Here is a 17,568-nt window from a genome sequence, read left to right on the forward strand (position 1 = left end):
TTGACATCTTCTGCCTCAAAATCACTTGCCATTTTGTTGCTGAAATGCAGACCAGCCTCCTTGTCATCAGTTTTCTTCTGCTTGAATTGCTTTTTTTGTGGTGAGGCAATGACTCTAGTACTGCTGTTTTGTGATTTCTAGGGGCACTTAACAAAGTGACATGTGTTAACTGTATCACAGGGAGGCAACAAACTTCATCTTAGGAAAAACCAGGGCAATGGACATAAAAAAAGTAGTTAAACTACATGTTCTTATACTCTTCTACATTAGTGATAGATCTGAAACACCCAGTGGAAGATCTTGATCTCTCAATTAGTCAAATGTAGTTGAATGACAAAAGCCTGTGAGCAATCCAAGGATTTCACGTCTATATTATCGTCATGGGCTGAAGGTAGAAACAGTTTCCCTGACTTAAGTACAGGCTAATGTACAATCTGTGTCCACTTAATGAAATTATTGAGCTAGGCAACATCTATCATTAATCTCTGTAAACTCCCTGATGCATCAGGAAGTTGTTCCAGTTTATCAGAGATAGGAATGCATTAGAGAGTTTGTTTGGAAGCAACAGGGAGTTTTAATATGGCTTGTCGTTTCAGGAAGACTGTATTATTACTGTAAACTGTAGTGGTCTCTGGTGGAATTTGTGTCTAGTCTTCCAGATAATACCACTGTTACATCACTCTTAATCAGAGACAACCTGACTGTCAAAGCTACACTGCATGTGTGAAATTCATGTCAGTTTTTAAAATGTCAGTTACTGAGTTTGAAGTAACACTTCCTAGGTATGAAAATTTGCATTCTTTTGGGTATTGAACTGTCCAGTCTTGTTGTGCCAAGCTCTCCACATGGACCCATGGAGTTCTTGAAAATCCCATGGCAGTAATAATTGCAGGTTTGGACAAATCATCTTGACTGAGGCTGCAATTGTCTTATTTTTACTTTTCTGTTTGCTGTTTTCTTGTGTGTTAGAACTCATTTTTGTGGACCACAGTCAATTTTTGTGGCATTTCTCTCAGGAGCAGTGTGTTGATATTTTATTTGTGCTTGTGTTTGATATGGATTTAAATAAAAAGTTCTGTCTTGATTTATTTTCTGCTTCAGGTACTTGCCGGGGAAAACCACCATTGCAACAATTCCTTTTACTTTTTAACCAATAGGAAATGTCTGGTAAATGGGCAAAATTTTATCTTGTTTTATTGTCATTTCCAGTTAACAGTTTCTTTCCTTTTGAGAAACTATAGGTACTCCAGCTAGTTCACAGATGAGCTTGAGAGAACTGGGGGAAAATCAAAACCTAGGCTGATGGTGTAGTGCAGAGCTGTTTGCCAGTTTTGGCCATTTGGTATGTATCCTATACCTATCTGTCATCTTGGATTTGAAGAGGAAATGTGGTTTTTCATTGGACTGTGATGTGGTTACACACGACACTTAGGTAATTACACAGCTGACAGATGGGAGAAAAAAGTTTAGTCTGAGTCTAAAATTAAGTCTTTTAGGTAGAAGCTGAAGAGGAACTGATGATTTAAGAAGTCACTGCTTTAGTAACTGGGTCAGGAGCATGACTGGTGATAGGAAAGTTGGAAAATACTCCTCTTGAGTGGGAAGCTTCAAGAGAGCAAATTGTCCTGAGAAACAGAAGATCTTGAGAGAAAAAATATATAGAGATTCCAGAAGAAATAGACTGCCTCTTCTCTACATGTCATAAAAGGGAAAAAGAACTGGCAATTCTGCGTGCAAAGAATCAAAACTGTAAGTATTGGCCAGTGGGGGTGTTCTGTATGTTGGAAACCTAGCAACACCTATGAAGAGTGTTGTACATGATAGTCTTGGAGGTAATTTCCAATCTTGATGATTCTGTGATTCTGACATGTTACAGAGTAGATGTGAACATGGTTAATTTGGTCTTGCTAAGCTTGCTCAAAACACAATCTCACTGGAGAGACTGCTCTTAGGCTGTGAAGGGTAAAGGGGCAAAAGCTTTGGCTGGAGCTGTAGTTGCTGACCCCTTTTTTATGAAGAATTTGTAGTGTTGGTTTGGCTGAAGGTCAAGGACAGGTCAGTCCCTTACAATAGACTTCAGTATCAGAGAAGACAGTTGAGAATAATTGTATTCCGAAACAATAAAGTATTTTTATTTTGTTGTCATGATAGCTGTACTTCTGTCAGATTTTCATAGAGCAGAATCATAGAATATCCTGAGTTTGAAGGGACCCGTTAGGATCATGGGCTCATGGTGTTGTGCAGAACATCCCAAGAATCACCCCATATGCCTGAGACAGCCTTGGTACTGGGACTATTTTTCCAGTGCTGAGCCACCCTCTTGGTGAAGGACCTTTTCCTGATATCCAACCTAAATCTTTCCTGACTTAGCTTCATGCCATATCCTCAGGACCAGTCACTGGTCATGAGAGTGAAGAGCTTGGTTCCTGCCCCTCTCTTTCGCCCTGTGCTGATGTTGAAGACTTCAGTGAGGTTTCCCCTCAGTCTCCTCCAGGCTGTACAGACTAATTTACCTCAGCTGCTCCTCATATGACTTTGCTTCCAGACCCTTCACCATCCTTGTGGCCCTGCTTTGGATGCTCTCCAATGGCTTCATGTCTTTTTCATATTGTGGCACTTAAAACTGCCCCCAGCACTCAAGGTGAGGCTGCCCCAGTGCAGAGCAGGGTGAGACAATTCCCTCTCTTGCCTGGCTGCTGATGCTGTGCACAGTTGGCCCTCCTGGCTGCTAGGGCACTGCTGGCTTGTGTTCAACTCACCCTCGACCAGGACAGCCAGGACCTTTTGTGCAGCAGTGTGCTCCAGCTTCTTGTTCCAAGGTCTGTCCATATACCCAGGGTAGGCCCAGAATACAGAACTTGCCCTTGTAAAACTTCATACAGCTGCTCGTTGCCCAGACCTCTGATTTGTCAAGGTCTCTGCAGACCCTTCCTCTGTACTTGAGGGAGTTGAAAGCTCCTCCCAATTCAGTGCTGTTAGAAAACTTACTTAATATTCATTTGAGTCCTATGTCCAAGACATGTATGAAGATATTGAAAAGCAGTGGGCCTATTGAATTTTGTCAGTGTAAAAATTCTGTTACTGTAAAGAAGATAATAAATTTTCAAGAAACTTAGTAAAACATCATATTAATGTTTGAAAGATGGAAACTATATGTGGAAAATCCCCATCCTTCTGGGTCATAGATGAGGAGGAGAGCATTCTGCCTTGCTTGTGGCTTGTATTTTGTAGAAAGCTCTAAAGGGCTGCAGAGTTGTATCCTCTTGCAAAACAGAAACAGGTCTGTCAGTTGATTAATAAAATATGCATCTGCTTCAGGTACTTTATTTTTTTTCTCTGAGACTGCCAGTCTTTAAGTGCTGTTTATGTAAGGAGGTATGATCAGTATTTTAGACAATGTCAGCTAGCGCTTTCTGAGGCATCTGGTTAGACCTACAGGCTTTAGTTTCTTACAAGGCCATTTATCCTTGCAGAGTGGAGATACTGCTTTATATCCCTATGCTTCTGTTTTATTCTTACAGTAAGATCTAAACTACAGTGTGTAGCATGTATAGAACAGCAGCTCCAGAAGCACAATTTCAGGAAGAAAATATCTGTAGGGAAAAGTATATTTTTGGTTTTTCTGTCTGGGTAGTTTGCTAAGTGCAAAGCTGTAGGAATCTGGAAGTGAAGCTCCTGAAAATGGTTGCTCCTTCATGGTATAGCTCCATTCTAGGTAGGGTCTCCCCCTGTCAAATAACTTGTAGGCAAGCCAAGGAAGCTCAGTGATTTGATTTGCATCAGAGCTTATCCACCTGTCCATAACATTTCTGTACTCTTGCACAGGGCTGGTGTTCCAATGAACTATGGTGACAAACCTAACATCACAATACTTGGAATGCTTTCAATGATTAAGTTGCAGGTTGTACTGTTACTTATTAATAATATTACTTCTTTTATCTTCATAATATTTTCTGGAAAAGGATTTAACTTGATTTAATTTTTAGTCCAAAAAAAGATATATCCTGTAAATTGTGTCTGGATCTTAGTTTAGTAAGAACAGTTTGGTTTATGCTTGATGGAATTAATCAGCTCATTACTGCCTTTTTGTAGTTAGAAAAACTTCATATGATTCTTAATATTGTAGGGTTTTCTGTCATTTAACAGCACAGCAACACCCACAAAATTACTTCTGCTTTTATTCACAGTAGAGAAAAAAACATGCATTTGCTTTTCCAGCTGTAACATGATAACATTTAAGTTTTGAATCAGAGGATGTGATGTAAGTGAGAATCATGGTACAGTTCACTTTCCGCTCTGAGGCACCTTGTTGATTTCATTTTGGTCTCCCTGGAGACTCCACTTATCTTTAAGTCATAAGCTAGCCTTGGGCCTTCTTCTGTTATTTCTGCACAAACAGAATGGAATTTCAGCTTCATGGCCAAACAAGATCTATTGGACTATATCCAGTGGTTAGAATGCTTATTTATAGTCAGCTTGGAGAAATGTGAAAAATACTTTCACTCTGGTCCAGATGTGTTGAACACTAACATGAGAATCAGGCTACTGTTTTGCAAAGGAAAATGGGAACAACAAGAGGGTAAAATTGTATTCCTGTATTGAAGCTCAAGTCACCTATCTCATAGTAACCGCATTTGGGATAGAATATAGTGACTGCTTTAAGTGCTAAACATAGGATGCAGAGGTAGACATTTTTTAATAATTAGTGTTTTCCTTCAGACAATTTTTTCAATTAAAAGAAGAAAAAGTTCTGACTCTGTGACATGTGTCCTGATATTGCTGAGGCAATAGTATATGATGTCTGACTTTGTGTGTGAGTTATATTGTAATGCCCTCTTTGAAAAAATATAGGTAAACACAGACCTTTCTGGAGATAACCAGGACAAACAAATTTGTTCCTTGGACATTAAGGCACTTGTGTGTCAAGGATGGTGTTGTCTGAGGTTTTTGGACTTGAGTGAGCTACACATCTCTGTCATCTTTACTATCATCTTCAGACTTGAAAGAGAGGCCAGGCATGTTACAGAAACCATCTGCATAAGTAGAAGAGTGTCCTTTTTATTTGAGAGAAATATTAAATTCTTCCAGACCTTTACAGCAGCACATTTATCTTTATAAGAGGTTTCAGCTTAGACTAGTTATGATTATTGGTACTCCTTCTTCATCAGTATGTTAAGAAGGTGGTTTCCTGAGTTTATCCATGTATTATTGCTGGAAAAGAGGAAATGTAGCAGAATAAGGATCCTTGTGTTTAAAAAAACAGACTTAAACTTCTTGAGTCAGCTTGTAGATGAGATCCCATGTAGCTGTGGAGAAGTCCAAGACAACTTTTTGATTGTCAAGAATATCCTCCTTTGGTCATAGTAACAGCATGCTTTGGAGTTCACAGACTGAGGGGATGTGTCTGGGGGTCCACGTGGTTGAATGGGCAACTCTGAACTCAAGTGCAAAAAGCACTTCTATACCAGTGGAAGGGAGGGATAGGAGGAAAGAAATGGAGGGAGGAAGGAAGGGAGGAAGGGTCCTTTCTCATGTGTTGTTGAAGAGCCCAATGCAGCTGGAACTGAAATCTGTGGTAGATGAGAAGGGCAGCAAAGGCTGTTAGGGCTGCCTTAGGAACATGTAGACCTGATGAAAAGATGAGGTGGTAGACCTAGTGATACAATAAGAAATAGAAAAGGCTGAGTAGCACTTTTTGCTCTTTCTTTACTTGTAAGTTCTGCTGTCAGGTCTCCTAAGCCTGTGTGCACAAAGGCCAAGTTTGGACCATGGCAAAAGAAGATTGAGTTAAAAACTTCTTAAACAATCTAGATTTAAGGAGGTCATGGGACTGAGTGAGGTGCATCCAGTGCTACTAAGGGTACTGGTCAATATCCCTGTGAAACCTTTCTCTATGACATTCAAGCACTTGCAATGCCACTGTGAACTATGTTATGATTAGAAGGCACACATCACAGCTAGCCTGAAGAAAAATTAGATGGATTTGGGGAATTTCAAGCCTAATTGAAGTCTCCAGGAGATCATCGAGCCAGTCTTCCTGGAAATAATTTCTAGGCCCATCAGAAAAAGGTGATCAGGAAAAGCAAGCACAGAATTATGTGTTGAGATTGTGCCTGATCAACCTGATTGCCTTATACAATGATGTGATTAACAGTGTGGGTGTGGAGAGAACAAAACAGAACACAGCCTCTTTGTATCTGAAAGGGACAAACATGACTGGATTGGTAGAATTCCAGGTGGGTGGAAAACTGGCTGGACTTACAGGTTCAAAGGGTAACGGTTTGAATAGTGGCTGGTTAGGTACGACATTCCTCAGGGTTTTGAATTGCTAACATTTACTGTCTTTATCAATCACCTAGAAAATGGGATGGAGCACACCCTCAGGACATCCACAGTTGACATAAAATTGGGAATGGGAATGATTGATAAGCTGGATGTCAGGACTGATATTCAGAGGCACAAGAGGTTGAAAAAACAGACTGATGGGGACCTTTTGAAGTTCAACAAAGGTGCTGAGCCCTGCACTTGGAAGGGATCAGTCTCATACAACAGATACTCTGGGGATTGGCTGCAAAGCTTTCTTGCAAAGCAGAATCTCAGAAGCTGGGTGAACAAAACATTGAATAAAAGTCAGCAGGATTGCTTTTGCAGCCATGAAAGCTGAGTCCAACCTGTGCATTCCTAATTCCAATTAGGAATGGTTTAATTGAGGAAATTCATTAGTCCTCTAAATTCAGTATTTACGAGGTAGTGCCTAGAGTGCTTTGTGCAGCTTGGGCTCATTGGTACGAGAAAGTTGCAGATGTAGAGGAAACAGCTTCGTGGTAAGTTGCTGCGACAGTTGCTGAAATGCACGATATTCAGAGTCTGAGAAATTGTTTTGTCGTGAAAAAGGAATGGTTTGGAGGGGTCTGCAGCTTTTTAATGGGTGATTGTAGAGAATTCATGCTTCTGGAGGTCAGAGGGATAGGGTAAGGATCAATGGGCTGATGTCGCAGCAGGTGGAGTTCTGAGTAGAAATATTAGGAAAGATTTCACTGTGAGAAAGGTTAAATGCTGGAGAAGATTACTTAGAGAGACTGTGGAGACGAGATGATGCTCAAAGCTTGACTAGACAAGACTCAGCAGTGTTATCTGACTAAAAGTTGTCTCTCATCTGAGCAGAAATGTGGACTAGAGAGTCACTAAAGATCCCTTCCAACATTGTTCTCTGGTTCCATTAGCAGCAACATAAACATCTACAAAAATGTCAAAATAAAGTGATGGAAAGAAAGCCATAAGGCAAAACCCCCAAAGAGTCAAAATTACAGAACTGAAATAAAAAACATGTGAGGAAGAGGAGTTGGTTGTGTCTGAAACCCTGTAATATTGAACTTAAAATGCAATGGGACTTCATATGTTTGTCATGATATATCTTGCCCTTCTGTCTTATGGCAGAGAGAAAAGCCACATTAAACTGCTCATTGTTAGCCACAATTAATTCTAAATCAATGTCTGGAAACAATCAGAATGTGGAACACATTTCTTGCAAGCACAAAAAAAGAGAAGAGAACCCAAAGAAATGGAACAAAGGAGAATTACAGCTCTTATGCAGTGATGAGCAGACTGGATATTCTGTATTGAAAGATGCATGATTTTTTCTTGTTTTACAGGATATAAATTTTGAGAAAAGCATGAAGAATGTGTCCCTACCCCCTTGGATTCCCTTGTGGATTGCAGCTATCTTGGGATGTTAGTCAGCTACTGTTAATTCCCATGTGAACTCAGAAAAGCAGATTAATTTGATATTGAATTTATAAATTGTCTGGTAGTGGTTACAGACAAACAAAAAGCTGTTCTATAGGAAGTCTGAAGCACCAATCCCCAAACTTCTGGTTGGATCTTAGTCCTCTTGAGTCTTCAGAAGAAAAAGTGAAAACTTATAAAAAAAAAGTGAAAAGTTGTACGTGTTATATACTTATAATTGTCAATTGCCAATATTGCAAATCTTGTGAAGATTTATGAAGTTAATTTGTTTAGTTGGTATTGTAATGTAATCCAACAGGAAAAATTATCTTATCCTCTGCCAACTAGATTTTTCTATCTTTTGAAATTATAATAGAGGAGGATTGAGGAGTAGAAAAATGGCAGTATTTTGTGAGCACAAATGTTTAAATCCATCTTCACAGTGCTGAAAGAAGTGACCTGCAGCAGTTGGCTGGCTAATCTAAGCACTTGTGGCTGCCAGACATTAAAATCCGTGTTCTTTTATTTCCCTAAGCAAATTAAGTTATTGATGGCTAGCACTACAGTTTTTTGATTTGCTGTGATCAGTCTGAAATTCCTGTAGCTCTCATTTGAGAAACACTGGATAGATTTAAACAAAATAACTCTAAATAATGCTTTCACAAGGAAATTTTTTATTAGTTGTTTATCTTAGACTTCTAGAATGTTATGGAATGTACTGTATCTGGTGTGTTTCAAAAGTGGTATGACAAAATGAGGTTAAAAAATTGAATAAATTTTAAGAATTTGATCCATTGTGAAAGGAACCATGAATAACTGAACAAGATAGAGTGAGAAAGATTATGATAGTCACAAATTTAATAATTAGGAAGTGTAATGAAAAGGAAGAAGGTGAATCTCAAGACAGATAACTGGATAATGGGATGCTGAGAGGAAATTAAATAAATACAGATTACTGAACATGACTTCAGGTCCAGATACTGAGTATTGCAGTAAGTATAATTTCAATGTGTATTTTATTATATAAATTATATTGTATAAAGTATAATTTCGATGTGAATTTTATTGAAGTGTTTTTCAAATGTTCTTAACAGACATTTGCCTTTGTAATTTACACTGATTTCTGTGAGATCCATTCAGCCCTTCCTGAGCACTTGTAAAAATTCCACATGTCCTGTCTGGCTACACCAGACATTTTCGCGACTGCAATGTTTTTTATATATTTTAATATTAAAAAAATATATAATATATTTTATATAAATATATATAAAAATATATAAATATATAAAAAACATCGCAGTAGCGAGAAATACTGTTTTCCAGTGAAAGACATCCTGATTCCAGCGTGCGTTCTGTGACTGAAATGACATGGGCTTTGTAGGCAGGGGCCGTGATGAATGTCGCACCCCGGTATCACAGCGAAGCGCCCTTGTCTCTTCGGCAGGAGCAGCTTGCCGTGCTCCCAGGGGCAGGATGCTGCCTTGGAGCGGCGGATGGAATTCCCGAGCCGGCTCCATGGGTGCGCTGCCCGGGCGCGGCCAGGCGGGGACAGCCCAGGATCGCTGTCGGGCTCGGCGTGACCGCGGCTGCGTCCTAATGGCAAAAGTTGTCACAAAAGAGGTGCCACGGGCTTTTAAATGGCTTCTTCTCTGATGCTCACCGCTTCTGCTTTGCTAAACACCATTTGTCACTTCAGCGCGGTTTAGATTGCCTTTTCCCAGAGTTCTAGCTTCTAATTAGCTGAATGCAATTTTAGGAGCTGCATAGTGTTAGTTTAGGAAAAAAAAAAAGTCTTGCTGGTGTCCTTGTGCATCATGCATTGATTGCCCTTGAGAATTCATTACATACACTCACGTTTATACAAACTTGATGTTTCTGGAGGATTCTTTTCAAAAATCATAAGTGTAAGTGCTACAAAGATGATACACATTTCATATTTTGAAGAAGGCATGTGTAAAAACTTCACATCTATTAGTCACTGCAGTGACATAAAACATTGGTGGTTGCATAACTCTTTACAATAGAAATTCTACCTTTGTTGTCTCATGATTCAGATAAGTACTGGATTGTTGCAGTGTATCATTACATTTCTAGGGCTTTATGCAAACCTTTAGCAGAAAAGGGTCATTGAAAATCTTTGAGTAATAACTCAAAATAGATTAACAACCACTTAGCTGTAATTATATAACAATGCAATCTTTTTTTTTCAGAAATGCTTTGAATTTTTTCACAATACTATGACAGTTCCTCCTGAATAATGCTGTAGTCACTTAACACTGACTGTAAACACCACTTTTTAAAAATCACTCTTCAGGTGAATTGCATTTCAGTTTGGAGGGGTATTAAGATACAAAATGGGGACTGAAATGCCAAATATTGTTAAGGGTATTATGAATCTCACTGGTTCTTTCATTTTTCTGGGTTTTTTTTTTTGTTGTTGTTGTTTTTTTTTTTTTTGTTTTGTTTTGTTTATTTTGGTTGGCTTTCTTGGTTTTGTTTTTTTGTGGCTTTTTTGGTAATAGTTTTCTCCTGCAAGTGAGATTCTTGTATCTGATTCACTAGCTTTTTCCATATGTTTTCATTTAAACTGCAACTGGTGCCATGCATGCCTCAAAAACTCACTGAAGCAGGAACCAATCCTGTGTATGTCATGGACAAACACTTCAATTAACCTAGACAGCTCACAAGATGAGGCTCTTGAATATTCGTTTAGTCAGAGGCACCTGTTTGTTTCCAAGAGGATAATGAGCATATGTAGTGCTAAATAAATCAATCCAGATTAAGGGAAAAAATATAATCTGGTAGTGCTATCTTTTGTTTAGCTGCAGAGCTATGTTGGAATAGAAAGCACAATAAAAGTGCATTTCAATTCTAAAATAACTGTAGTAATAAGTTGTGGAAACTAATGACAACATTTTACTTTAAGATACCCTGCTTCATCACCTGAAAATATCCTTTTCAGTCTACAAGAAAAACATTCTGTTTTCTCAGTGTTTTTTTCCAAGCAGCTGCATATAAGTGTGTGTCTGTACATTGTGGTTGTTAGAACAGCGAAACCAACAACATAGGACTTACTAATGGAATCATAAATGAGATGAGACCCTTTAAACAATATGGATCTTATTTCAGGCTGCTAGTGATCTGAAAAGGTGAAAATAAAGTAGAGAAATATATATTTATTGAATCTTACTATCCAATTAAAAATAATTTTGAGAACACTACTTCTGAGGGGTAAATTGTTTTAAAGACTCTTGATATGTAATCCCAAATCTTTTAGGAAAACCTCTTTCAAAAACTACATTTTTTTTAAGGGTTTTGTTACTAAAAAAGGAAAGAAAAAGCAGTGAAAACTGGTAGGTGTAGCTTGGCCCTTGTATTGGTTTGCATGCCAGATTTTGGTAGTGGGACTGTTTGTGGGAGGTCCTACAGGGATGGCTTCTATGAGAAGCTACCAGAAGCTTCCTTGCGTTCAGCAGAGACATCCCAGGCAGCTCCAAGATGGATGTGCCACTGGCCAAGACTTGGCCAGTTAGAAGTGATGGTAACACCTCTTTGATAACTTCTTTAAGAAGAAGAAGGAAAAAATTGTTATTGTACTGCTGAAAGTGTGGCCGGAGAAGAGCAGAGTGAGAGGATCAAGAGCCCTGCAGACACCAAGGTCAGTGAAGGAGAGGCAGGAGGGCTCCAGGCACAGAGCTGGGATTCCCCTGCAGCCCCTGGTGCAGCCCATGGTGAAGCAGCTGTGCCCCTGCAGCCCAGGGAGGTCCATGGGGATGCTGAGATCCATCAGATCTCAGCATCCCCATGGAGCCCTACACCAGAGGAGGTAGATGCCTGGGATCAGGAAAGCTAAGGCCCAGCTGGAGCTTAATTTTACAAAATGTGTGAGAAATACTAAGGGCTTTCACAGGTACGTTAGTCAGAAAAGAAACACACCACTCCACCCACCCCTAATGAGACAACTGACATGGAGACATTGAGGTGTTCAAGAGCTGTATTGCCTGAGTTTTCGCTGATAATTTTCTTCCTGCTACTATCATGTCCCTGCATGTCAAGGGAGGAACCAGAGGAATGTAGTTGCATATCCCATAAAAGATCAGGCCCAAGACCATCTAAAAACCTAAAAATATGGGACAAAATACCTAAAAATAATGGGGCAGAATGAGATGCATTCTGGAGTTCTGAGGGAACTAGCAGATGTAATTGCTAATTCAAAAGCTCAATGTCCAAATAGAAATGCTGAATTATGTCCCTCAGGTGTCCATACTGGGATCAGTATGGTTCAGTATCTTCATATCAACATGGACAGGGGAGTGAGTACATCCTCAGAAAGTTTGCAGATAGAGATGGAGAGAAGGCCAACTGCAAGGTCCTGTGCCTCGTTTAGGGCAGTGATCAATATCAGTATGTTTTGGGAAGTGACTGTATTGATGGCAGCCCTCGGAGAAAGACTTGGCCAATGAAAAATTAGGTATAAGCTCTCAATTTATACTTCTAATGTAAAAAGTTAATAATATTTTGGGCTGCAACAAAATGAGCATAGCCAGTGGGTACAGGGGGTGATTCTTGCCTTCTGCTCTTGTGTGACTTCACCTGGAGTACTGTGTCCAGCTCTGGAGTCCCTAGTACAAGAAAGACATGGATCTGTGTGGGTCCAGTTGACAGCCACAAAAGGAATCAGAGGGGCTTGAGCATCCCTCCTGTGAGGAAAGGCTGAGAGAGCTGGGATTGTTCAAGCCTGGAAAAGAGAAGGCTGCAGAGAGAACTTACAGCAGTTTTTCAATATATGAAGGAGATGAGTTAGCAGAAAGACAAAGGCTTTCTGAAATTGAAAGAGGGTAGATTTAGATTGGATATAAGAAGGACGTTTTTACAGTAAAGTTGGTAAGACATTGAAACATGTTTCCCAGGGAAGTAGATGTCCCCATCCCTAGAAATCTTTCAAATCAGATTGGATGAGGCTTTGAGCAGCTTGATCTGCTGAAAGATGTCCTTGCCTTTGACATAGGGATTGGACTAAATGAAATATTAAGGTCCTTTCTAATGCTACCCAGACAATGATTTTGTGTTATTTGCTGGGACCAACTCCATTTCATACCTGTAGCTTGTGACTGCCCATCTGAAAAGGTACAAGACTGGACTTGCTTTTTCTCATTGGAATATGCAAGTCATCTTAGAATATGACTGGGCTTCTCTAGATAATTCTTTCTTCACAGGCTAGGTTAGATGCTTGTTTTTATCACCCATACAGCAAAGATCAATCTTCTATGAGCATTTATGGGAGCAGAGTTTAATCCTTAAATTAATAATGTATGGAAAGTCAACATGACAGAATCAAGTATGAACCAGAATAAGTAAAATGTAAATGGAGTAATATTCCCACCATAATGCTCAGTACATCTGGGTTGTGATTTCCTTAGCTGGAAAATGTCTACTCATGTGTCCTCAGCTTTGTAGTACTACTAGAATGAAATGAATGTATTAGAAGTATTGTCTGTGACCGTGACCAAGGAACACATTTTTTAATAAGCTGCTTAATGAACTGCAAATATAAAATGTTTTTATTTTCTTCCTTAGATTTCTGCTCTCAGATTTCCATAGATTGCTACTTGCATTTAGATTGACTAAATGCAAGGTACTGGAAAAAAAAATAAAAACAAACTGCAAACCCAAACAACACACTGGTTGAACTATGGCACTTTTGACCACTCTAATAGAGACGTTATTGTTCAGCTGCAGCTCAGTTTATTTTTATGTTTTCACGGAGAAGAGATATGGATGAGAGATGGGAAGTGTAAAACTAATCTGGGAACACTGACTTTTAATTTTTCTAGGGCTTCTAAAAGCATTATAAGGGAACTGAATCCTTAGGGAAATACAATGTAGTTTTGAGATACCTGACAATCCAGGCAAGAAGCAGTGCTTCTGTATGCTGACCTGAAGAAGGATTGCTTAAAGTTCTGGCTTCTCTCCCATGAAAAAAAGTAAGTCAGAAAGCCACAGATCTGTTTTCTGTCTTTCTGGAATGTGTAAGTTTCCATGTTGCTCATTTCTGTCTCATTTTTGAAAAGCCCTGACTTTGTTCTCTAGTGGTTTCAAGAGTTCATAGCTAAAAATTAAAAGACACCAGACTTCTTTTTCTTTCCCCAGACTTCCACCACTGCTTGCTGTTATTTTAAGTGTGCTCTGAATCAAGGAACTTGGATTGTACTAAGCCTTACTCCCTTCCAGGAAACTGTTTCCTATAAGCCGATTAAAATTATTTTAAAATGGAAATATTTCTGGTAAGCTTTTATCACTGACTGATAATTTCAGGAATCAGTTTTTCACTAGGCAGCCTTTAGGTTCAGTATATATTTTAACATATAAAATACTTTTTCTTATCCTTGTAGGACCTTCTTATCCTTTGAGGTAATTTTGATATATAGCTATTAGCTGATTCATGAGTTTTGTATTTATACACAGCAGAGTGCTTCTGTGGTAAAATAGGCTTTATTCTTCCTTCATATACTATTGCCAGCTTTTATAAGGCTGCATCTGTAAAAGTGTCACAAAAAATGGGCACTTCCAGGCAGAAAAATTATTTGAGTTTAGAAAAGTTCTTTGTAAGATATTCAGAATGTAGCTCTGCTAATACATGAAAATACCCAGTACCCTAATAGCACTAGCTCCTCACAGGGAAATGAGATCAGAAAGGAGGCAGAATTAGCTTAATAAGATGTTTGTCTTATTCCAAGTGAAAGTTAGAGACTTGCAATAACAAGATTGTTAGCAAGGTTATGTTTTTTTGCCTATTACAATTATTGCTGCTTTTTCCAGAAAAGAGAAAAGAGCTCTTATAAATAGGACTCTTAAACATACATGAAAGCTATAGGTTATTTTATATTTATTCTTATGCTGCTTTATTGTGAGCATGAATATATCTTTATCCACCAAAGTATCAAGTATTACTGTGAAATCCAGGTATTTAATGTAATTTTACGTGCTTTACTGCTAATTTCTGTTTATATAATTGGAATTAGATGGGAGTATTTTTAAGATACTGGTCAGAATATTGAGCTTAACTGAAAGATTTTGGTTAGCTATACATAGAAATATATTTGTGTAGGCTTCTCTACACTGCTTCCCAATATACCTGAGCTTTAGAGGGAATAGTTAGTCAATGCTTCAATTCTCAACCTGTGTACTACCACTGGTGATTTAGTGACAGTGATAAAATTTGCCAGTCTGTTTGATAGAGGTGAGTTGTTTTTGGCTATCTATTCAGGGATATAGCCACTAAAAAAGTAGGAAAAGAAAGACTAAATTCCTCTAGGCTTGAATGTAATAATTGGAAAGCTCAGGGTAGCATGCAGAAGCCTGTGTCAGACAGAAAAATGTCCTTGTAAGGTAGTTTATGTAGGTACCCCATCTAGTAATATTTGGGATGAGCCAGAGGTGGGACTGGGAGTTGGGAATGTATGTCATGAGCAGGCTCTGATCTAAAAGTCTGCAGTTAGAGCAGCTTGGTGGTACTAATTTGAGAACAAGAGCTGTCTAATTCATGGAAATCCTTGTTAATCTGTGGTGAATAGCAGAGAATCAGAAGATTGTAAAGTGCTCTAAGTAATTTTAACATCCTTTCTCAGTGTGTTTTGTTACACTTTGGATGATTCTGCATCATGCCATCGAGGAGCTGTGCTGCATCTTGCTCTCTAAGGCCACCCTGTATCTGCCTGTGTTATCATTGTTTTGACAGCAACTTTCTGAAAGCACATTTCTTAAATGAAGCCCAGTTATAATAAGAAAAGAGATGGTGACTGAGATATTCCAGGAAGACTAATGGCAACACATTTTCAAATCTGGAGAAGAAATTTATTCTGTTTTTATGCTGGCAGAAATGAAAGAGTTCCATAATTGAGGGAAATATTCTTCCTATCTGTATGATAGACCATGACAAGTGCTTTTCTACAGACACAAGTGAAATCACTAGGCAAAGATGATGAATAAAACATTAAAGCTCAGGTTTACTGTATGATTCTGATATGAAAATTTGTTTGTAGTATTTCCTGAAAATTAATTAATACACAGGAAGCAGAGCTGATTCCTGATTGCTCATACGTAGTGCAATCGCAAGGTGGAAACAAAAAAATAATTAGACAAGCTTTAGTGTTATGGGAGTATGAGTAACATTTGTTTATCAGTATTTCAGCTATACTCCTACCATCCTGAGATTGAAATTCACTGTTAGACAAAAGCTGGTATCATCCCTCTGACATGTTACTTTGAGGGCTCCATAGACGATATTTGTTTGTACTGAGCCCACTGTAATGAACTGATCCAATTCCGTGAGCAGTATACAACAGAATTCTGCACGTTTTTTGTTATTGTTTCCTTCTTTTGAAGCAGTCCACCTGGCTTCCAAGGCATAATTGTAAGAATTGTGTTTATTGGTTTATTGTGCTAAATAGATTTGATGCCCTGATGATTATTTTGTTGCCTCTGGACTATTTCCCTTTGTAAGGCTGTATGTTGTTAACATCACAAACAGAGTTAGCCTCCACTGAGACAAGGTAATTTCAGCTCACATCCTGATTTTTCTCTATGGAAAATTTTGCATCCTTTACAAACAAGAGATAACCATCACCTGAGTTCTGTAATTAATTTGTGCCATTAAACCAAGTATTTATGAAATGGAAATAAGTGGTTAGGATAGATAGATGGAGATAACCCAATTAATAAATAATTCAGTTATATAAGCATCTTGAGAATGTTACCATGACTCTTTTGTCAAAAATGTCAGATATTCCTTTCAGTGCATTATTCTTACTATAAAAATGAAAGTTTGATGGCATTATATTTTTCATACCCCTATTTTATTTCCATGAAGACAGTCTTTTTGCTCACAATCAGGAGGCCAAACTCAGAAGTACCTTTTTTTTTCATTGTTGATGGTATCTGTATACACATTACCATTATGAATACTTGGTTGCTTCTTAGAGGTTCACTCACTATTTGACTAAATGATGATTAGTAAAGCAGTTCAGGTTAGATTGAAATCTTAATCACTTGTAAAATATTTCAATGTAAGATCAACCATAGGGATGGTATCTGGGTAACTCTCTACCTTATTTACTTGACTTTTTAAATTTCAATAGCTTTGGTAATTTTCTTGAGCCGTATCTGTTCTTATTTCCCTTATTTAAGATGAAAGTCCTTCCATTGATTTTTTTCCTTCAGAGATCTAGAAAAAATGCTGAACTCTGCTTTCCATTGAGGAGAACTGACTGTGGCATCCATGTGCAGGTCCTGATCCAACTAAATGTGTATTTCCTAAGTCGGGGGTAAATTGCTTAAAAGGAAACAAATGCTTTTATGGTTTGAAGTTTTAAATGTCAGAGTAGTTTTACCTCAGAAACCCTTATGCTTAAAAAAGAAAAACATAATTTTATTTTCCAAAGACCTCCAGGAACTTCTGAGTAGATCTAGTGTGCAGATTTCTTTGGTAGTTCCATAATTGTGAATTTTTTGCTTGAAGTTGGCAGTGTGAAAGAAGGTGTCACTTAGCCTTTTTTCCTTTCGTGCCTGTCAGAATTTGTTCTAGATCACTAGTTTGCCTGAAGCAAGATGGGGTTGAACCACATATAAATGAAAAGTGTCTCAGTTGCCAGCCGCAGTAATAAAGCTAATACTCAAAAGGAAAGAAATGTGCTAAATCAAGCTAGATTCTAAATATTTTTCTTAGCTCCTTGGAACTAATTTTTGAATGAAGAAAAGCCTTTTTTAAAGCATATTGCATAGAAGAAAAATTCTAATTTTCATTTGACACATGGAACAGTCTTAGCTGTGTGCCCTCAGCTGTTT

The sequence above is a fragment of the Lonchura striata genome, chromosome Z (assembly GCF_050655825.1).
Source record: "Lonchura striata isolate lonStrDom1 chromosome Z, ASM5065582v1, whole genome shotgun sequence".
Taxonomy (NCBI): Eukaryota; Metazoa; Chordata; class Aves; order Passeriformes; family Estrildidae; genus Lonchura; species Lonchura striata.